Source organism: Camelus dromedarius, chromosome 3 (genome assembly GCF_036321535.1).
Source record: "Camelus dromedarius isolate mCamDro1 chromosome 3, mCamDro1.pat, whole genome shotgun sequence".
Taxonomy (NCBI): domain Eukaryota; kingdom Metazoa; phylum Chordata; class Mammalia; order Artiodactyla; family Camelidae; genus Camelus; species Camelus dromedarius.
Genome location: NC_087438.1, coordinates 10,854,105 through 10,877,408, shown reverse-complemented (window position 1 = coordinate 10,877,408; position 23,304 = coordinate 10,854,105).

Below are 23,304 nucleotides of genomic sequence, written 5' to 3'. Positions count from 1 at the left end.
AAAATATATTCCCTTCCTCCCCCAAGGCCTCAAACTCATCACACAGCATAAGGCTTAGGTATGTGGTTCTAAATTGTATCCAGGTATGGATGAGACTCCTCAAATGCACTTCCTCAGGTACAGCTATTTCCAAACATATTTCCATGGCTGCTCCATCCCTTCCTTTAGATTTTACTTAATTATCATGTTCTTAGTGAGGTCTTACCCCAGACTGAGTGAGGACATTCCCACCACATCTAAAACTAGAGAAAATAAAGCCGTAATCTACTTGGACGTCACATCCTCTCTGCCTGCTTTGCTCTTCACCTCAGCACCTACCAAGTGCACACGGTAGATCGATAATTCTCCAACACTGATCTGCCTACAAATTACCTGGGCATCTTGCTAAAGTGAAGACTTTGATCCAGTTGGTCTGGGTGGGACCAGAGATCAGGCACTTCTAACAAGTTTCCAGCTGAAGGTACAGTATAGGCTAGTCATTGTATTGCCAGATTCCACAGAAATATAATGTGAGCCTCATATAGGTTTAAATTTTCTAGTAGCTGCATTTAAAAAAATAAATCAATGAAATTAATTTTAGTGACATATTTTGGTTAATACCATATAGCTTAATTATTATTATTATATCTCATTTTGGACTGGCCTCATTGCAAGTTCTCAGTAGGCACACGTGGCTCAACACTGCCATGTTGGACAGCACAGGTCTAGACTTGACTTAATTCTCCTGCCTTTGTCTTTCTCTCCTTCCAGAAGGAAAGCTACCCAAGGACGTGGGGTTTTGTTTTGTTTACTAATCACCCCTGTGCCTGGAAGAGTGTTTGGCCCTTGCAGCCCTCAAAGATATTTGTTGAATAAATGGATTAATGAGTATCTTGGTGGGCTGAGAGAAGACTGCATTGGCTCTGATTTACGTCATTTCCCAGAATCTCCCAGGAAAATTAAACCCATCACCCACAGTGGTAGCTTGTCTTTCTTGGCCACCTTCCCTTTGTCAGCCCATGTCTTTACTCTGTTCCAAGTGAATTACTTGCACTAGAGTCCTTATGTCAGGAGCTGCTCTGGGGGAAACTCAAACCAATACATTGGCTTCAACCTATCAGCTCATTCCTCGGAGATTTAGCTGGATGTGGGTCCCTCTGTCTTCGGTTCCCTCACACTGCTGGATGAGGGCCACGATTCATTTGCAAAAGAGACATGAGACCAAGCTGAATGCTCAGCATAGTTCCTCATCCAGTTGACATTCTCCTTTTCCACCCACCACCAGATTCAAAGAAAGCAATTTGTTAGATAGAAATTACCAAAATATTACCCAAAGCCTATGAACAAGCCTGGAAAAGTTAAATGTGAGCTACATCCCAGAAATTCCTGAGGGGTGACAAAGCTTTCTTTATATTTTGCTTTGGTGTTGACAACAGATTGAAAATGCACACAAAACAGTCCTTGCGATAATTCAGCCTCAGGCTAGCTGGGGCTGGATAGTGCCATTTCTCCTTAAGGGACAGAAACAGAAAGCTTTTTGTTAGGCTTACTTCTTCAAAATCGACATTTTTGAAATGGTGCCCATTCTCATAGCCTCCGTCTCTGAAGCATAAACATTCTTAACCACCTCTTTGAATCTTAAGAATTAAGCCACAGGGTCTGGGTACAAATGCTGTGTTCCAGTATTAAATGCTAGATCAGATATCGGCTGTAATCCCTGGGGTCTTTTAGTGCAGGATAGCTGTCTGAAGGGGAAACACTTTTTCCCCCAGTGTAGCTAATTCTGCAGCTCTGAGATTCTGAGTTCTGGATCAGGTTTGTTTTGATGATGCATACCTCGGCTTCTCCAGAGACAGTTCCTCCCAGTAGTGAAATGGAGGCTTCCATTAGACTTGGTTACACCAGTCAAAGCCTGCAATTGTGATTCAGGGGGCTGTCGATGTTTTGTTCTGCCACCTTCGACACAAATTGTTTTCTGTCTGTGGCTCGGCTCCAGCTCTGTTTCATGAAAGCCATCCGTACGGTAAAATGTGCCCCTCACACAACAGAGCTATTGATGTCTTCTCAGTGGCATGGTGCCCACATCCCTCTTTCTACCTGTAGGTTCCTCTTTTAAAGGAGAGCCCTTTATCCCACTTTCTCTCTACAAAAGTAAGCCTACGCATCATTGCAGTGTTAGGATAAGCCAGATAATGCAGGAACCCTAGGAAAAGGCAGATGCAAGCTGACTTCTTATGCGAGCGCTGGAAATACTAGGAAAGCACAGAAGCAGAGAAGACTTGAACTTCACAAATGTAAGCCACAGGAACCACACCCCCTGCCGTTCTTCCAGAAGCAGAAAATTTATTATCTTTGTGAAACGTTTTAGATAAAAATATTTCATTTCACAGGAATGATTCCTCTATTCATTTTCTCATTTCGAAAATTGTCTCACTTACCTCCATCAAGTATTTGCTCAAATATCCAAATGTTATCTTCCCAACAAGGTCCACACTGACCATTTGATTTAAAATCACAGAACACATTCCTCTCTCTCTCTCCCTAGGCTTTCTCTTTTGCTATAATATTTATCCCCTTCTAACATTATATATAATTTACTTATTATGCATGTTATCTATTATATTTAAAGCAAGCACCATAAAAAAAAGGAATTCCTGTCAGTTTTGTTCAAACGCCTAGAATAGTGTCTGTCCAGATTGGCACTCACTAGATATCCTCGAATGAATCAGCGAATTGAGGAGTTACATTGTAGCAGCCACTAATTGAGGCCATATAGTTACAAGGATAACATCATAGATTATTCTGGATCCAGGATTGTGAACTCAGACTCCCTCAGGGTCCAGGGAGATGCAGTCCATTAGTGAAGTGGGCCAGGAATAAGACAATAGAAGATGGTGGAACCCGGGAAACCAGGAGAATACCCACCTCTACTAAAGGCATCGCATTCAATTTAGAAAAGTTCCTGCCAAACAGAACACATCTGCAGAGTGTCGGAGCTTCCACATCATGATCTCTGTAATTCTATGTCTTTTCCAACATACCCACGTTTTCTTCTTGCTTTTAATTCTTTCCAAGCTTCCTATCTTAGAAAGTCAAAATACTATAAAATCAGACTCAACACAAATAAAACTGATGTCCCATTTTAAAGTCATTCCATGTCTGGTTCTAATTAAAAAGAGTTATGATCAACTATTATTCAAGAGATTTAAAATCTGTATCATGTGTAAGAAACAATAGTTACTTCCCAGTGTCTACTTTACTGACAATAGAGATATATGTGGAGACTCAATCTGGTCTAACTTAGTTTTTCATTCTAAATTGCTGTGTGAACCAGGACATTTCGTTTAACCTCCCTAGATCCCAGTTTAGTCATCTGTATAAGAATGATACTGTGATCTTTTAATTTTATAATTCCACTTAGATTTTAATTCCCCTTCTTGCCCTAAGACTATAAAACCTAACATCTTTTAGTGTATGATGCTGAAAAGTGCTTCATAAGGCATTTGGTTTTAAGCTATTGTATCAGTCAGCTATTGCCATGTAAGAAACAACCACATAAACTTGGAGGTGTACATTCATGACTCTGCAGGCTAGCAGGGGTGGCTCTGCTCTACATGTCTCATGCCGGCTATGAGGGGGATGACAATGGCAGTAACATCATATGGCAAGTCCTCCAAGCAAGCATTTGGAAGCCTCTGTCCACATCACATCTAGTAATGTGTTTCATGCCTCAGGGAGGCATAAGAATGCATCATTCAGATATCCTGCTGCAGGAAAATTACCTGACTGAAAGTGCCAATTGTTGCTGTTGTGTGTCCATCTCCATATTCATGGTGGGGCCACCTTTCCCTTGGGCTACTCCCAGCCAATGACTGAGATCAGGAATAGAGGGTGTCAATGCAGGTCCATTCCTGCAAGAGGCAGGACTCCTTAATTGAGTGACTTTGGCTTGAGAGCTTCCAGTGAGTCTGGCCAAAACTTTCCTTGGACTGCCCTGCAGTCTGTTTCCTCTCCAAACTTCTTCCTTCTCCCTCTCACACACCTGTCCAGTCTGCACCTGGGTCTGAAAACTCTTCTCACCGTCTCAGCCTCATATCCTTTATTGTTCCAAGCAAGTCACCTGGTTAATCCCAAAACCAAGGGGTGGAAAATTATCCTCTCCCTACCATAAAGTCATGTCAGGTCTGCAGATGTACAATGTTCCAACAGGAGAGTAAAACATGGGAACCAAATGTTCAATTTACCACAGTAACAGAAGAAGAGGGCCATGTTTGGAAAAAAAAAAAAAAAAAACATTACAAAGAAGTACTGCAGACAGAGCTTGAAAATAACCCCAAGATTCCCACCCCCTGATAAACATGTCCCAAACCATCCCCTCCCCTTAGTGTTGTCAGAAATTTTGGATATGTTGGGATTCCATCTCCATGATTAGGTTGCTACTCAGTTGACTTTGAGTTAATCAAAAGGGAGATGATCCTGGGTGGGCCTGACCTAATCAAGTGAATTCTAACAAGAGGAAGTCAGAGATATCGTCCTGCTGACCTTGAAGAAGTAAGAGGCTGTGTGGAAGAGGGCCACATGGTAATGACTTGAGAATAGTCCCCATCCAACAACCAGCTGAAAAACCAGCACATCAACAGTACAATTGCAAGGAACTGAATTCTACCAACAACCCATAAGCTTAGAGGAAAAACTCACACCTCACACAAGTTTGCAGCACCAGCCAGGACCTTGATTTCAGCCTGTTCAGACACTGAGTAGAGGACCCAGTTAGCCTGCACCCAGCCTCCTGAGGCATGGACATTGCGAGACAATAAATGGGTGTTGATTTAAGCTGCTAAGTTTGTAATAATTCATTAAGCAGCAATAGAACATTCATACAAAAAGACATTATGAACTCAATGGGGGTGACATTTTAGGCTTACCAAATTTACTCAAGCCCTTCAAAAATCAGTCAGTGATCTGTATCTTAAAGTACCTTGACACAAAAGGAAACAGGAGTGGACAAGTCCCAGCTGGGATCTCCTGCCTCCCCTGGGCCCTCCTATCATCTGTGACTCTCTCTCCCCTAGCTGGCTCTCCTTCCCATCATTTTTAGGAGCCCCCCTGCTCCGCTCTTAAACATACAGTCTGACCGTGTCCCTTTCTGTTTCAGATGACATCACCACCTGACTTCAGCCACATGGAACATTGAATTCCGTTTGTGTTAATGCCACCAAGATCTAGATTCCTACTGAACAAATCTTTTCCAGCAATTATCCTTCCTCTGTTTCCCTTCACAACCACTGCCTTGAAAACTTCACTCCTTTTTCCTGCCCTTTCCTACCTTCTTAGCTCACTGGGGTCTGAGACCCTACCCACCACTTCAAGGGAATTGCTGTTGTCAAATTCCTTAAAGACCTTTGTTCTTGGCGCCACGGTCACTGCTCAAAGCTTGCATTGCTTATATTTCAGTAGCATTTGACCTGGAAATATGCTCCCTAGGCCTTTATTTTTCTCCTCTGATAATTCTCTGAGAACTTTTTGATCCTGTCATTCTCTGCTCTTCCCTGAAGTGACGATATTCTGGGGTGATGGCTTGGGCTGGAAACCTGAAAGTTAAGCTTGATTCCAACCTCTTCCTCATTCCTTGAAACTAATCATTTATCAAGTTCTGTGAAGCCTAATTCCAAACTATCTCCTAACTTTGTCCATGTCTCTTGCTCCCAAATGCCACCACCGCCATCCAGGCCATCACCTTCCTGGTGCATAGTCACATAACAGTCCCCTCCTCAGGCCTCACTGCTGCCTGTGTTCTCACCTCACACAAACCCATCTTCTAAAAGGCATATCTTCTTCCTTCAGGAGTTTTATCCTGATCCCCTCACTCTGGGTGTGTGTCCTTCCAGTGTGCCCTAACACTGGGACAACAATGTCTTAGCGCTTCTCACTCTCTATTAACTGATAATTACTTACCTCCATCCTCCACCAGAGTGCCACTTGCATGAGAACAGGACCATGAGAATGCCTGCATCCCCATCACTGCATCCCCAGCATCCAGCACAGTGCCTGGTACAAGATAGATGCTCAAGAAGTCACTGTCAACTAAATATGGAATGAATGAGTGTGTGCTATATGAACACATTGGTACTGGTTTTACTCCTCTGAGCTGCTGTATCTCCATCTTAGAAGCCACGCCCTGTTTGGTGTGTGGTGAGGGACACCTGTAGGCACTGGCTGGACTCAGCCTAGCGCCTGAGGATGCCCAGACAGAGCTCCCTCAGCGGGGGCAGGGCGGCTCCAGGCGCTGAAATCCTCACTGCCATCCTCTGTCATTTCATTCCTCAGGCCCTCATCTCCCTCCCTCAAAGGGGAAGTGTCCAGCTCTCCACCCACCCTCTATTGCACATAAATAAACTTTATGTCCTGCTCCACCAAAACTCTGCCTTCATATCAGGAATTCTTACAGATGCCCACAACCATATATAAAATAGATAAACAACAAGGATTTACTGTATAACACAGGGAGCTATATTCAATATTTTGTAAAAACCTATAATGGAAAAGAATCCAAAAAAGAATAAATATATATGTATGTATATATATATATAAAATCAAATCACTGCTGTACACTTGAAAATAACACAATATTGTTAACCAACTATACTTCAATAAAAAAAAAACCTGATTTAAAATTTTTTAAAATCTTTCTTAATTAAAAAAAATTCTTAACCTGGGTCTGCAGCTCTAAAGAATTCAGGGATTCTATGAACTTAAATTGGGAAAAATAGACCTTTATTTTCACCAACCTATAACTGGAATCTGACATTTCCTGCAGGTTCAACTCGGGCAACACACCACAGTCATATTTGAGAAATGCATGACTTTATTACAAAAAAATTACATATACTTTCACATCACACTATAGGTGTGACAGATACCTCAGACCATCATCTGTGCTCACCACTACTTTGGGATGACAATGTCACGGGACCCACCACTAGATCTTGTCATCTAACTCATTAGAAGAGAAGCACACACACTTTTAAGACATGTGTCATCTCTTATACTATTGGTAACTGTAGTTCAAGAAAGTTGTAATTTTGTAATCCATGTATTGTATTTTATGCCTTAAAAATATTCTTAGATGTTGTCCATGGGTTTCTCCAGACTGCCAAGGGAGAATCCATGGCATTAAAAAAAGGTTAAATATCCCTATTTTATTTTCTGAAAACACCAAAAACATTACACAATATTTCTCTCAAAAATCTCTTGAAAACATAGACTTTGCCTTTTTCTTTCACAACTATTGTCTCTGAAATTGACTTTAAAAATCTATTTTGGAATTTTAAAACTTTTAGCTCATTCTCTTTGCATTTTTGCTGTAATAATCATCTCCCCTGAGCAATGGAGATCTCGGGCTAACCTGGGAGAGGGTCAGGTATAACAAAATACAAAAAAGAAAAGTGTGTCAGCTAGCATCACAAAATGTTACTCACTCAGAAGTGCTCAGTTATGAAAGATAAGAAATATCCCCAAAGACTGGTTCTTCCTGTGACCCACATCCCCTCCTAGTCCAGGATGAAAAGCTGCTTTGTGGCTGAAAAATGAGGTTTAGCAGTAACAGGAAAGACTCCAAGGCTTTCCTAACATTACAGTCATCAGTGACCTCGAGTGGCCACCACAGGTGCACCCCAGCTCCCCTCCCAGCAGAACTCAGTCTACAAATGATCGCACGTCTGTTGACGCACCCTGGAAACTTCACTTCCAATAAGAGATATCCCCTCCCTGCCCTGACTGTCCGGCTGGCCACTTCCCCAAAGCTCAACTGTCTCATCGATGGCCATGACAGCAACTGTTAAGGGAGTCACACTCCAGCGTTGGAGTCACTATGCCACCTCTTCCCCTCTGTCCTTGCTTAACTAATGAGAGAAATTTGGTAGTTAGTTCAGGTTTTTGCAGGAAACCACTGAGGAGCCGGAGTACAATGTCCTTCATATCCATTTCACTTTTCATTTTTCTTTCTTTGTGTTATTTCCCATCCGGACATCTGCAGTGGCCTTAGAAACTCATGAATTTATGATGCCATTAGTGCTTTGAAAAGCAAGCACATCTCTTCCCAGATGTCATTTTGTATAAAGATTTTTCTTCTTCTGTACCAGTTCAAATAAACCAAGCCATGGGTCTAATTTGAATGAAGGCACAGACCCCACTCTGTCGCATGCCAGCTGTTGTGAATAAATATTATGACAGCCTGGACACACCATGTGTCTTGAAGCTGGTAGATATAAGGCAGGTTTATACCCAAGAAGGCAGCATAAACCATAGTGTTGGCACACCGCCTTGCTCTTCCCCTATACCTCTGTCAAACCATTTGGAGAAAACATTAATTTGCAATCTATCACGGGAACTTAGAATCAAAGGAATGGCCCATGTGAATACCCATGAGTATGCATAATCATTTAGGTCAAAACCCTGAGATGTACAAAAGTATCTACAGAACACTCTGGGGTTTATCATTTTACCTGGGAAGCCCGAGAATGTTATTCTGGCCTCTGAAATCATATGTGGGGTAACCTGGCCATCAGGGCTCATCTTAGATGTAGGAAAACTGTATCATAGAGAAATAAATTCCTCCGGTAGAATTGAGAGATCACAAGTGGAGATGTTTTCCTGCAGAATTTCCCTGCCCCCCCTTATATTACAAGATGCAGTCAAAAGTCTAGTTCTACTCCTTAGAAAAGCAAAGCTTACAGAGCCAAAACAATTGCAAAGCACCCGCACATTAAAAGTTTCCTTTAAATAAATGATGTCATCTTAAAGCTAGGAAATGTAATTAGCATTTTCCCTTTCCTAGCAGTGGGGAAAAAAAAAAAAGCACCCTCTAGATTCCAAAGAACCTAAAACCTCCAATAGCTACATACAGATATGAAAAAGTATTGACTATGCTGAACAACTCTTTCCATCAATTCAAAGATGTGATGAGAATAACTTAACAAAAAACGTGATCTAGTGCTCAAGTCATTTACCAAAATTTGTCTCAATATCTTACACATAGGCTATTGTGGAGAAACCTGTCATATACACTCAGAGTCAAAGACTTTGGTGGTGCCTGTGCTCCGGGAGAATGAAAGACTTTATACATGCTGCCTTTCAAAGCAGAAAAGTATAGACGGCATGGCAACTCACAAAACGCTCTAAACTGGTAATACATATCACCTACATTAAATTTACCTACCAAGGGTCATAATTTTATTAGGCTTGTAACATCCTAGACTAAGCTGTTTTATCTTCATTCTTGGAGATGAAAGGTAATGAGAGATGAATGTTGATACCTTTATAAAAAGGAAGCACATTATCTTGACTACATAATGTACCATATGCCCCTGATCTTTACAAAGACCGTACAACCTCCGTGGGAACAGTTTAAGATACATACACGCATCATTTGTGATTACAAGGAGCTCCCTCTGAACTGGAAAACCTGTTTGAATCTAAGTGTATAGGAAACTGTCTCAGCTGCCTTTCTGAAGGTCTTGGCTCCCAGAAAACCCCAAGTGCATTTGGCCAACCGTTTTCACCCTTAACTTTCAAGCTCATGAGTATTTTAAAGGGAAATTCAATCCGTATGTTTCTGAATCATGGACACTGAACCCATTAAGATTTTTGTTTGGTAAGGGCTTTCTAAATCCCAAGATGACTTATGAGACTTTTTATAGCCTGTTTACTTTGAAGCAAAGAAGTCACATTTTGCTGAAAGTAAACAGGATTTAGAAATAAGAAACTTTGAAGCTAAGATAAAACAAGAGTTCAGGAAAGTTTATGTACATCCAACCTGTGCAAAACTCATTAGTTGATTCCTCCAATTTACTCTACCCAAAGCAGAAATAATGGCACCTTGGGCCAATAAATAGTTATTCTTATAAACACAGTTCACAGTATTTTAGAACAGCATAGCTCTTTTGCTTGAGGCAATAGTTAGTCATTCAATAGAATTGCCATATTTATTCCTTTTTTAGTGGAAATATTTTTCAAAAGTGGGTGTCACTGATTTTGAGTTATGTTGCATGGCTTGATTGCAGTTTGTGTGTGTTAACTCTGAAATGCTATTGGCAAAACTTTCATTAATTCACATGGTGTTAATTTGGAATTATTGATTTAGAGTAAGGTTTGTTCATAATTCTACTGTGGAAAAGGATTTGGAAACAAAACTACATATAAGCAAGAGTTGGGTATTGTCTTATTGTTTTAAGACAACAAACTTCTTTAAATAACCACTCCTTTTCACATTAACAATATATTCTCATTATAAATAACTATCTTTATTGAAGAAAGTTATAAAAATATTTTAGTTGTCAAAATTTAATTTAACTAAATTTAATGAAAATAAACTCAAAATGGATTAAGACCTAAATGTAAGACCAGATACTATAAAACTCCTAGAGAAAAAACATAGGCAGAACACTCTCTGACATAAATCATAGCAATATTTTTTTGGATCTGTTTCCTAAAGCAAAGGAAATAAAAGCAAAAATAAACAAATGGGACCTAATTAAACTTAAAAGCTTTTGCATAGTAAAGAAAGCCATCAGGGAAATGAAAAGACAACCTACTGAATGGGAGGAAATATTTGCAAATGATATGACTTATGAAGGGTTAATATCCAGCATATATAAGCAGCTCATACAACTTGACATCAAAAACAAATAACCCGATTGAAAAATAGACAGAAGAACTGAATAAACATTTTCTCAGAGAGGAAATGCAGATGACCAACACACACATAAAAAGATGTTCAACATTGCTAATCATCAGAGAAATACAAATCAGAACCACGATGAGATAGCATCTCACCTCACCACAATGAGATATCACCTGTCAGAATGGCTATCATCAAAAAGAACACAAATAACAAATGTTGGCAAGGATGCAAAAAAAAGGGAAACCTCATACACTGTTGGTGGGAATGTAAATTGGTGTAACAACTATAGAAAACAGTATGGATGTTTCTCAAAAAACTAGAAGTAGAACCACCATATAACCCAGCAATTCCACTCCTGAACATGTATCCAAAACCCAAAACATGAATTTGAAAATAACACTAACCCTAACGTTCATAATAGCATTATTTATAACTGCCAAGGTATGGAATCAACCTAAGTGTCTATCAAGAGATGAATGGATAAAGAAAATGTGATATGTACATATAATAGAATACTACTCAGCCATAAAAAATAATACAATTTTGTCATTTGCAATAACATGGAATGACTTAGAATGCATTATGAAATAAGTCAGACAGAGAAAGACAAATACTACGTGATATCACTTATATGTGGAATCTAAAAATTACAACAAACTAGTGAATATAATTTTTAAAAAATAAGCAGACTCACAGATATGGATAAAAACTAGTGGCTACCAGTGGGAAGAGACAAGGGGGGGAGGGGTTATAAAAGGGTAGGGGATTAAGAGGTATAAACTATTATGTATAAAATAAGCTACAAAGATATATTGTACAACACAGGGAATATAGCCAATGTTTTATAATAACTATAAATGGAGTATAACCTTTAAAAATTATGAATCACTATATTGTACACCAACTATATTTTAATAAAAAAAATTTAAGGAAAAAAATTTAATATACCTAAACCAAGTAGTTGTGTGTACTTGATAGTAACAAAACATAGTTTAATTAATCTATCATTTGGATTGGCCATTTCTCTCTTATTTGCCTGAATTATTGATGTGGGTTTCCTGGCATCAGAAATGTTTTAATGCAAACAGATTATCAGAGTCAAGGCTGTACCACTCTGTCATTCAGCCACACTAACCAATATATATGATTCAGAATGCTTTTAACAGACACCCTAGAAGTCCTTCAATCATAATATTTCCTCAAATGCTTAAAGTTTTGAGAATATTAATAGCACACATTTTATCAATTTAAATGTCTCAAAATAAATCAGCAAATGGCAACAATAAATATATTTTAGGCACCTGCTATGTCAAGGTACTATGCTAGATACTAAGGAATTATCAACATCAACAAGAGATGCAATTTTACTATAGGATAAGTTCATTTTTTAAAGTGGAATTAATCCAAGCACAGACTGAGGGGTAAATGCTGTAAGAATGCACTAAAAGATTCTAGGGCAGAGCTAGAGAGAAAACAATGAAGACAGCTTCTGAGAATGTGAATGTGACCCTGAAGAAAAAATCTACCTGTGGCAAGTGGAAGGGAGGGAGATGCTGGGAGCCATCCCCCAGCAAAGGAAGGAAGCATTATAAGCAAAAGTAGGGGAGATTCGGAGACCAAGCAGGTTTGGGGCATCCCAAGCAAGGCTGTGACTAAAGCACAAGAAGTGAGAAAAAATTACTATAAAGCTAAACTGGGATTGGATTAAACAGACAGTGAGATATGTAGGAAAATCCAGTGATGAATATGGGATAGGAGAATACAAAATTTATCCAACATTTTTGTGTATGTGTGAAAGAGGAAGAGCAAATGAAGGAAAAAGTGTTTGAACAAGAGAGAAACTTACTGGTTAGAATACAATCAGGAGATTATTTTTCTCACTCCAGTCAAGTGAATTTAAGAAAGAAAAGGAGAAAGAGAAAAAAAAATTAAAGGAGATAAAAGAAAGAGAAAAAGAAAAAGAAAGAAAATACTTTCTTTTTTGAGAATTCTAACCACGTACATAACATATTAATTATCTTTATCAAAATATCTTTGAAGTGGACTTTGAGAGAATAAAATATCAGATTATTGTGTCATTGATCTCAACAAAAGGGATTAAATAGATTCCTTTGTCAACTTTAAATATCTGGCAGAAACAAACCTTTGAGTAATTCCAGGATTCAGTTCCTCCACAGATTTAAAGAAAACACATGTCTGCATTTAACACTTCAGATGAAAACCTAACTGAAATGTACATGGAAGCTGTGGACTCCAACAATAGATGCTGTCCTATTTTCATCTGTTAAACAAACATCTAACTTATTATCCCTGACAAAAGGTGAGATCACACAGATAACTGAAATAGTCTGTAAACTTTAAACATTCCAAACAAAAAGCCAACACTTGGCATTTCCATTCTTTGTTCATTTTAGCTATTCTGATACATGTACTGTAGTGTCTCATTGTGATTGTATTTTGCATTTTGTCAATAACTAATGAGGCTGGGCACTTTTCATGTTTATTGGCCATTCAGATTCCCTCTTTTGCAATGTCTCTTACCCACTTTTCTACTGGTTGTTTCTATTTTTCTTTCTTATTTGCTGCATTCTTTCTGAATGCATATACTCTGAATATATATATTACAAATATCTTTCCTCACTCTGAGTTGAATATTCACCCTTTCAGTGATGACCTTTGTAAACAGAAGTTTCTGATTTTAACATGGTCCAGTGTATCAGTTTTTATTTGATGTTGGACACTTTTTTCAAAGAAATATTTACCAATGCCATGGTCAGGAAAATGAAATTTAAATGTTTGGCCTTTAGAAGCTTTATTGTTTTGTAGAAGCTTTCACACTTCAATCTACAAAGCACCTGGAATTTACTTTCTGTATGGTGTGAGGTAGGGGCAACATACATTTCTTTTCCATATCACTATCCAATAGACGATCCTTTTTTTTTTTTTTTCACTGTACTGCAGTGTTGAATTTACCATAAGTCAGATAAAAGTGTACATCATGGTCTGTTTGTGGGTGCTCTTCTCTTCTATTGGACGATTTTATCTTTTCTTATATCCAACACCACAGCTGTGATTCCCATAGCTTTAGGTTAAGTACTCCAGTTTTGCCACCTTTTTCAAGACTGCCTAATGTGCTCTTGGCCTTTTGCACTTCCAAATAAATTTTGTAATCAGCTTGTCAAGTTCTGCACACACACAAAACTTTTTACTTGGATGTGGAATGGTATTGCTTTACTTTAAGAAACAATTTGGGGATGATTAGTGTCTTAATAATATTGAATTTTCCAGTCAATGCCTTTTCATTTATAGAGTCTTCTTTAATTTTTCTTTGTTTGTTGCTAATGTATAGAAATATAATTGATTAAATCACTATGTTGTACTTCTGAAACTAATATAATATTGTATGTCAATTATACCTCAATAATATATATATATATATATACTAAAAGAAATATAATTGAGAAGGCTTGCTAAGTTCACTTGTGAATTCTAACAGTTTGTACATTCTTTAGGATTTTTTCTGTACACAGTTATGTCATCTGACAATAATGTCTCATTTGCTTCCTCCTTTCCGATTTTAGGATTAGAATAAATAAGGAATAAAAGTAACAGGAAAAAATTATAAAATGACAACAGATAACAGGAAATCTCAAACATATTCAAAAGTAATGTGCCTTTATGTTTATTTTAATGTTATCATCTTAAAGTGACAAACAGCTTATTGCTTCCTGAATGTAAAATACTTTTCTTGGCTGGTTAATCATCACCTGAGTTTAATTCAGGAATCCCCCTCACATCATCAAAGCTTCCTGCATGGTTATAGGAATGCCAAAGTGAACTTTGGCTTAGGAATTCTTGCACTCAGTAAATCTGCTGTACATTAATACAAATACCCAACAGACCAAGAAGTGAGTACAGACAGAGCAAGACTACGTGCACAGTGAGACTGGAGGGGCACCAAGAGATGTGCTGGGGAGGGAGCATCAAGTATGTTCAAAGCTCAAGGTGTTTTCACCTGTGCCTTTGCTTTCTCTATAGCAAACATCATTCCTAAGCAGGTAGGGAACTTAGAAATGGTTAGTTTGAACAAGGTAATATGTTTTTCTTCGCAAGTAAGACTGTTTTAGTCTTTTGAAAAGTGTCTTCCTTTGAATATGCAATAGCCATTTCTATTTCATCTTATCTTTTTATTTCCCTATAAGAGATGTATGTGACCTACAGCAAAAGCTCCAGAGCATATGTAAGTCATCTGATTTCTGTGCATTTCTATGGTAATAAAACAAAAGTCAGGGAAAATAAAGAAAATTATGTCTTCTGTATTTCATCTGTAGCACACACCAGAGTCTCAAAAGGCAGCCCATGAGAATGTAAACAATCATCTGAAGCTTGTTTCCACTCATCACAGCGTTCTATTTATGCCTGTGCTGTGCGTGGGGAGAGTCCCACATCGACATCATAATACACTTAGACCCACTGGGTTGCAGGAGCACAGAGGTGTATGATGAACTTCAGAGACATTAGCAGAGAAACAGAATGGGACTTAGGCTGAGTGCAAGTATTTCTTAGGTTGGGGTCCCCTCAGAACAGATCCTGAGAAAAGAATTTCCCCCCCAGTAGTTTTGGGGGAAGAAGGGAAGGCTTCTCTAGAGAAATATGAAAATTAGGATATACACAGAAAGAGATTTACTGTAATATGACAGCTTAGTTCAAATGATTGTGGAGGCTGAAAAATCTGATGGTCCACCATGTGCAACTTGACTCCCTGGAAAGCCAGTAGTGTAGTTCCAGTCCAAATCAAAAGCCTGAGGACTCATGGAGCCAATGATGTATGTCCCAGTCCGAGTCAGAAGGGCCAAGAAAGTAGCACAGAACTTAGGGCAGAAGAAGACGGATGCCCCAGCTGAAGGGGCATGTACGCTGACACCTCCTCCACCTTTTGGTTCTAGCCAGGCCCTTGACAGATTGGCTGATGCCTACCTGCTTTGGTGTGAGTGATCTTTACTCAGTCTGTGGATTCAAACGCTAGTCTTTTCTGGAAACACCCTCACAGACAACCCAGAAATAATGTTTTAGCAGCTATTGTGGCATCCCTTAGCCCAATCAAGTTGATACGTAAAGCCAACCATCAAAGGAGATAATTCCAGGGATTATGGAGGAGTGAGAACATGAGACAGGAAAGGAGGAAAGCCAGCGAGGGGTATGCTACGTGGGTAAACACAACAGGCAACTGATGCTGAGTCCTGCCCAGGACTCTGAGAGATGGTGTGTGTGCACTGTCCAACATGGTAGCCACTAGTCATGTGTGGCTATTTAAATTTGAATTTAAATTAACTAAAATTTAAAATTCAGTTCTTTATTCTCAGTAGCCACATTCCAAAGGCTCTGTAGCCAAGTGTGGCTAATAGCTATCCTATTGGACAGGACAGGTGACAGAATGTTTCCACCATCACAGAAGGTTCTGTTGGACAGTGCTGGTGTAAGCCCCAGCACAGAACTGGCCCATCCAATGGGCAAGGAAGCTGGGGTGATTGTCAACCAACTCTCATCCCTTATTAGATAAGGTTCCTTCATGAAGCCTTACTTACCTTGGCTTCTGTTTCGTTCCCTCTACCAGAGACCACACTCAGGCAGAGAGATACACAGAACCATCTAAGTGTACAGGTATTACTGGTAGGTAACCCCTAGAATGGTTGCAAGGATATGTCTGGGGCACCAGATATCTGCTATAGTTGCATCCAAAACAGGTAGGAGGCAGAAATCATGAGTGACATCAATAAGACTAGAAAAGAAAGTCTATTAAACAAAAAAGAAGAGGAGGAGAAGGTGGAGGAAGAAAGACAGAAAAGAAGAAGGAAGAAAGGAAAGAAGAGAGAGAGAGAGAGAGAGAAAGAAAGAAAGAAAGAAAGAAAGAAAGAAAGAAAGAAAGAGAGAAAGAAAGAAAGAAAGAAAGAAAGAAAGAAAGAAAGAAAGAAAGAAAGAAAGAAAGAAAGAAAGAAAGAAAGAAAGAAAGAAAGAAAGAAAGAAAACAGTCACATGCAAAGTAAGGTTCTTATTACCCACTTTTCCCCACTGGGAAACCCACACAACCCTGCTCCTCTCCCGAATGGAAACTTGACCTCACTTAGACCAAGCCCCAGGCCATGATTTCCTACTTTTTTAAAAGAGTGTTACAAATGGGACAGGACTTATTGCATAGTAGGGAAGGCAGCAAATTAACTAGGACAGTGTCAAAGTTTCTGGAAAGAGAACACACTCCTCCCAACCCGCCCTCCTCCCCTGGGCCTGCATGATGGCCCAGGAAGAAGGAAACCCTTGCCAAGCGGCCTATCAGCTTTCTTGATGGCCAAGTAATTTTAACAGGAAACAACGCTTCTCTCTCATGATTCCATCATTAGAGATAAAGCTGTGGATCTGAGCATCTCTGGTGAGGAAACAATATTTAAATGCTTCCTCAGTTGCATATAATTCTCTCAAATATTTTTCTGAGAGACCTACATTAATCTGAGAAAGGGAACTGGAAGAAATCTTTGTTTGCTTACCTTAAACTTCCTCAACTATTAAGAATTGTAAACAAAGGTAAAGGATTTATTTGCCAGAAGAAGGAGGAGGGGCAAGAGGAAAAGAAGATGAAATAAAAGATGATGAAGAAGAAGATGAAAAAGAAGAAAGAGGAGATGAAAGTATATCAAAACAAGTTTAATTGGACAAAATGCAATATAAATACTACATTCAGATGAGTGATGGGGAAATAACTGCACCCCATGTGCCTGAGCCGAACAGAATGGCCTAAAATATAGTGGTTAAAACAGATGGTGTACAGAAATTAAGTCCAGCCCAAAGCTTTTCAGATAAGTCAGTTAAAATTAAAGGAAACAAAAATGTTGAACTGTGTATGTTTCTAATGTGTAAGCAGTGCACACTGGCCCACTGACAAAGCGACAAATTGCAGTTTTATTTAACCTCAACAACAAAACTTCTAATTCAGGGAATTTCTTTGTAATTATTTCAACTGATTCTCTTTACATGCACACACACACACACACGACCATATTTTTATGACACATAACTGAATAGTTAACAATTCCAAGATGCAACAACTTCAATAAGGGTTCTATAAATGGAAAAAAATCCTCCAAACCCACTAACAATGTAACTGGAAATATGGAAAAGTTTACCAAGTTTACAGAAAGAAATCCCTGAATCATATGACTTAAACAAATAAAGAACCCAAACTGCTGACTTAGAATCAGGGGTTTACGAGGGTGAAGACTGAGACATGATAGGGAAAAAAAGCAATTAAGAAAAGACGGGGGGAAAACAGAATGCAACTGAGACACGGCTGAAAATAAAACTTCTGCACATGCCAATGTGATGGCATCAGATGAGACTCTTGCTAACCCTAAAATATATCCCATGTGACATAATTTGTGTAAAAAATGTGCCACCTCATCTTTTCTTTTAGTTCATTTTTCACCCATTTCCTGTCTCAGTATTTCATTATTTAGGACCTTATGGTACATGTGTGTGTATCAGTCTGCCTGTCTCAGCAGAAGTTCCTAAGCACTTTTATAGGCATCATCCACTCTAAGTTCTTGATCGTTAGCTCTCAGATTTTAATGAGTATCAGAATCACTTGGGTATCTTGTTGCAATGCAGGTGCCGTAAGGTGGCACTGGGGTTCAATGTTTGCATGTTTCATAAGATCCCAAATGAAGCCAATGCCTGTGGTCCAAGGACCATACTTTGAATAGCAAGAGTCTTGAGCACCCAGGAAGGACGGGGCAAGAGATGAAACAGCTTTGTAGGCATGGACCCTCTGCTTCCCTCCAGGCTGTATAGAAGAAAACAGAGCACCCCCTGGGTCTTGATGAATCCAGTAAAGAGGACCTTCTTTGCAGACAGTACTCTGATCTGCTCTACTTGTCTTCCTTTCCCTGTCAGCCAGTTAAGAAGAGTTTTAAGAGAACTCCATGGATAGACTAACCCTATCCTCTAGAGTTTGGGAGTCAAGGAGATGGCTACCTGATTTCCACCTGCCTAAAGATGAGAAAGTGGGCTGTGAAATAATGAACTGAACTTTCAGAGTTTGCAGGGACAAGGATGCATGCAACAAGAAAAGAATCAGCATCTGGAAGCTACCACCTTGGATGGACCCAATACCAGACTACAATTCTACCAGGAAAGTAAAACTTTCCTTATCTTTCCTTCTAATCTCTCTTCGTCTATGGCTCCAAAGAGCAACTAGTGAGTGAGGAAGGGGGTGGAGACTGAAAAGAGAGAGCCAGCCAGTGACAGTGTCAGCATTTCTCTCCCCGACACCTACTGAGGCATCTGAGTCAGAGACTGCCCTGGACCAGGGGAGAGGAGAAGCTCTAAAGTAGAACTGAAAAGATGACATCATGTGATTTTTCCACTGGAGTGAACTTTTAATCATCTAAGAAAAACAAGATCTGCTGAGATGCCCAAGACTTTAACCAAAGCTGAGAAAGAACTCTTCCATAGATGAAGTTTAATGGGAAGTGATAAGAAAAAATAAAGTTGCTTTGTCTTCGCATCTTAGGAGCCCAGTTGGCTCCATATTTGAGATTCTCAGTTACGCTCATCGGAGGAAAGAATTTCACATATGCATGTATGTGCAGATCATTTGGGCACATGCCATGATAAACAAGCAAAAAGATTCAACAAGTGTAGAGCATTTATATTAAATCAAAAGGAATAATCCTTCAGCAAATAGCAGAATGCAGATCTGCTTTGCAAAGACTTGGACTTTTAAAAAAGCTGAAAGAGACTCTAAGGCTTATCTTGTCCAATCGTCACATTTCACTGAAGTTTCACTGGAGGGAGAAACTAAGATCTTTATCAAGTTAAGTGACTTGTGTGAAGATGCAATCACTTATTGGTAGCAGACTCAGACCTGGTAATCTTAAAGAAACAATGTACCTAAAATAGCCAACAGATTTCCATTAATTTATTGCCAGAAAAGCCCTTTCAAGGGGAAATTGTTTCCAGTAAGTAGGGAATAAAAACCACTATGATGTAAATTTAGTATAAATTTGATTTTAAAATAATGTTAAGCCAAAACTTGGAAAAGAACAAAGTTGGAGGACTCACAACTCTTGAGTTCAAAACTTATTACAAAGCTACAGTAATCAGAATAGTGTGGTGCTGGCATAAAGTTAGATATCTAGGACAATGGAATAGAATAGACAGCTCAGAAATAAACCTCTGTATGTGTGGAAAATTGATTTTTGACTAGAGTGCCAATATTATCCAATGGGGAAAGGACAATCTTTTCAACAAGTAGTGTTGGAAAAACTTGATACTCATTTGCAAAAGAAGGAAGCTGGACCCTTACTTTACACCACATATAAAAAATTAACTCAAAATGGATCAAAGACCAGAAAATAATAATGAACACTATAACACTCTTAGAAGAAAACATAGAGGGAAACTTTCATGACTAAGGACTTGGCAACAGTGTCTTGGATATGACACTGAAAGCACAGGCAGTAAAAGCAAAAATAAACAAATGGGACTACATTGAACTTTAAAACTTTTACTCATCAAAAGAAACAATCAACATAGTGAAAAGACAACCCACCAAATTGGAGAAAATCTATGTAAGTTATATATATGGTAAGAGGTTAATATTCAGAATATAGAGAGAACTTTCTCAACTCAACAACAAACAAATTCAAAACTGGAGAAGGACTTGAATAGACATTTCTCCAAAGATGTACAAATGGTCAATAAATACATGAAAAGATGCTCAACATCACCAATCGTTAGGGAAACAGAAATCAAAAACACAATGAAATGCCACCTCATGCTCATTAGGACGCCTGCTATCAAAAAACAAAAGACAAAGAGCAACAAGCATTGATGAGGATGTGAGAAACTGGGATCCTTGTGCACTGTTGGTGGAAATGCAAAATGGTACAGCCACCGCAGAAAACAGTATGACAGTTTTAAAAAAAAAAACTAAAAATAAAAGTACTGTAGGATCTAACAATTTAAATTCTGAGCATATACCCAAAAGAATTGAAAGTGGGGTCTCTAAAAGATATTTGTACAATCCTATTCATAGCAGCACTATTTATAATGGCCAAAGTGTCTATTGGTGGATGAACAGGTAAAATTTAAATATTTTTAAACAGCATTGAAAGTTATTTTTAAAACTTCAGTGAAGTTTTCTTCAAACACATCTTTTTTCCAAAGCCAGTCTATCCATGGTTTGAGGGGAAAATGGCAAACCGAATGCAATTCTGCTGGCTCTGATGTCTGTTGATAATTTTCTTTTGTCACTCATATATTTTGCATTCTGCAACAAGCAACTCTAACTTATGCAATCAACAATACAGATATTTATCATTTCTTTAAGCAATATAAAAGGACAGATAGTATAATTTTCAGTTAGAATAGTTGCACACAAAGAGAGGCAGTCATAGTTATAACTACAACTCCTGTTCAGTCCAACTCAACCTACTCAACGATGGGGACTAAACTATGTCCAGGAAGCTACCAAGGAGAAGACACTGTCACTACCCCTGCCAAAAAAAAAAAAATTCCCGAGTTGGTTATAAGCTAGCATATCAATGACACATTTTAAAGGCATCTTTCAGTTTTACCACACTCCCCCAACCATAAAAATCTGAAAAGTAAATGGATGCCAACCCAGCAATTTGATTCAAGGGGAAAAACTCTTTTGTTACTGTTTTGTGGGTCAAGGTTAAGAGATGGAAATGGGAGTTCTAATAAAAATCAGGCATCTAACTTCCCAGACTAAATTCAGAACTGTGGAGTATAAACACTGGGTCCAGGACACAGATACCAGATTTTCATCTTTAATATTGATCCCCCTCAAAAAAAATGGTGTAAGTCGCCCAGTGACTTCCCCAAAATTCATGAGACCTTTTTTCAGTGAAGGCCAAAGTATTAGTCCAAGAATTTTGCTCTAATGGGAGTCCCTTTCTTATCATGAGGAGGGTAAAAAAAGGCCTCTGTTCCTTGTCTTATCTGAGGAAAAAATTTAAATTGGAGACTGACAGTGTGACATAAACAGAAAATTTTATTAGTACAGCAAAAGTTAGTATAGTACACCCCAGAGAACTGAAGGCAGGCCAACCCAAGACAGGAGAATGGTGGCTCTCCTTGGTCTCTCCTGTTCTCGTGATTGACTGACAGCTCACATTGCTTGAGCGCTCAGGCACGCCCATCTCTTTTGTGCATGCTCTTCCCCACGATGCACACAGAAAAACCTACAGGAGGGGGCCCAAACTACAGCGCTAGTTACATTATAATGAGCATTGGGTCGTGTTAAGCTGGGTCCTTCTTTCTCCGTGCAGCCACCATGTTCAAATCCAACTGGCTTCTTTGTTGGCCTTCACTTAGAGAAAGCAAACTCTTTGAAGCCCCTTATCCTGAGAGCAGGCCTACTGCTATCTTCCAGATTGTTCTGTCCCCCCTCCTCTCAGCTTGCGGGTGCTCATTCCCATCTAACTGCCTAACACCTTCACATGGAAACTACTGTAAAGAGGAGAGGAGTTTCCACCTTCACACCCACAGGTGAGAACCATTTCCTAGTAGAACTTTAATTCTAAAATTGGCATCCGTGATCCGGGGAACAGAAAATCTTAGCTAAAAATGAGAAAACGGAGAAAGAACCAGTCTTGAAGTTGAAGCACTTTTTCCAAACTGCTTCAGCCGTTTAGAACGTCTGTCTGCAACGACCAAGTGAATGAAAGGCTAGGCTCCTGACCTCCCGGAACCTGGTTGGCACATTTACATAAAGAAATAATAGTCCTCTTCTTGTCTCCCAGAGCTGTTCTGAGGGTCCAGAAAATTACGTGCATGCAAATGCTTGACAAACTACAACAGAGCTAGCAGATTGCATTTTTCCAGTTTTGAAGCGTCTAAACTGCCAAGGTTTCCCAAATCTGCTAAGCACATCATATGAAAGACTGTCATGACATTTTAGTTTCCTTTTTCAGACAAAGTAAGCCACTAATTTGCTCTTAAATCTCTGTGCTTGAAACTGCTTATGTTACAGATTCAGCCTTTACAAGGACATTTCCTTCTGGAATGGCAGCCAGGAAACTTCCAAGCAAATGGGATGGTCCACATCCAGGTGACCTGAAAACCAGGACACCAAGAAATAGGGGCAAGTCTGAGTCACAGTCCACAGGCTGCCTGAGTCTTATGAGAAGCGCTACTGTAACTTAAGTGATAAATCATCAACTAGAGAAACATAAACACTAGTTCCACAAACAAATTCAATTTTGGAGTCCCTTAATGAACCTTTAACAAGTTACATGTGGGCTGAAGATGCCCTCCAGACGGCTCAATGTGTTCGCTTTTGAAAAAAAAAATTAACAGCGCACCAGTTCCCCTCGTTTGATGACTCATTAGCAAAGCGCAGTTTAAACAACAGACTCTTGAATTAAAATGCTATTTACTGAAGGAAGAGGGGAAATGCATCTGCCGTTGATAAAGAAATGATCAAACCAAGAAAATGTCATTCTGTAGATTAGGGCGGAAAGGAACAAATGAACAAGGGTGTTTCTTCCGATGAGGGAGGATTTAAGCAAAATTCAGAAGTTTCCATTTGCAGTGCATGGCGTCCTAATCAAAATGACCTTTTTCCT